Source organism: Corvus brachyrhynchos, unplaced genomic scaffold (assembly GCF_000691975.1).
Source record: "Corvus brachyrhynchos isolate BGI_N302 unplaced genomic scaffold, ASM69197v1 scaffold19, whole genome shotgun sequence".
Classification (NCBI taxonomy): Eukaryota; Metazoa; Chordata; class Aves; order Passeriformes; family Corvidae; genus Corvus; species Corvus brachyrhynchos.
The window spans coordinates 133,813-134,509 of record NW_008246061.1 but is presented as its reverse complement, the minus strand read 5'-3'; positions in this window follow the sequence as shown (position 1 = coordinate 134,509).

Below are 697 nucleotides of genomic sequence, written 5' to 3'. Positions count from 1 at the left end.
CCGCGGCCTCCCTCGGCTCCTGTTCTTTAATTCCGCTCTCCCCGAAGAAGCCTGCGAAGGGAACGCTCACGGTGTCCGTCCCTGCGCGTTTTTTTTTCCTTGTACTGCCTAAAAGCCGGGAGGCTTTGGTAGGTAAGCACGGAGGGAAAAAGGCTTTTGTTGGAGCAGACGCGTGGGCAGGTGAGCTGCAGAGCCCCCTCCTGCCAACAGAGAAGCCGGCTGTTTCCACGGAGGCCAGCACAGAAAGCCAGGGCGGGACACGCCTGGTCCTGGGGAGGGGGACACGGGGGTTTGGCAGGCCCCTGCTGTCCATCTGGAGATGATGGAGAGGCATCCTGAGATTCAGGGGCTGTCTGGCGGTGTCCCACTTCCTGGAGGTGACACCCTGCACCGGTCCCACTCCCATCATGGTTTTTCACGCTCAAACCCCACAGGTTTCCCTCTTTCCTGCACAGGGACAGTGGAGCCAGCACTGATGGAGGGGACATGGGAATCCTCATCCCTCATCCTTTGTCGACCCAAACAAGGGGAGCACAGGTCAGCCCCCCAATATCAGCTTCAGCAGCCCCCTCACACCATGTCCAGCATCCTGAAGCTTCTGAGCTGGGCACTGATGGATGGTCTGTGTCCACAGTGGATGCACCCCAGTGCCCACAGCCTTCACTCCTTTCAGGGAAGGCTGCAGCTCCACTTCCCC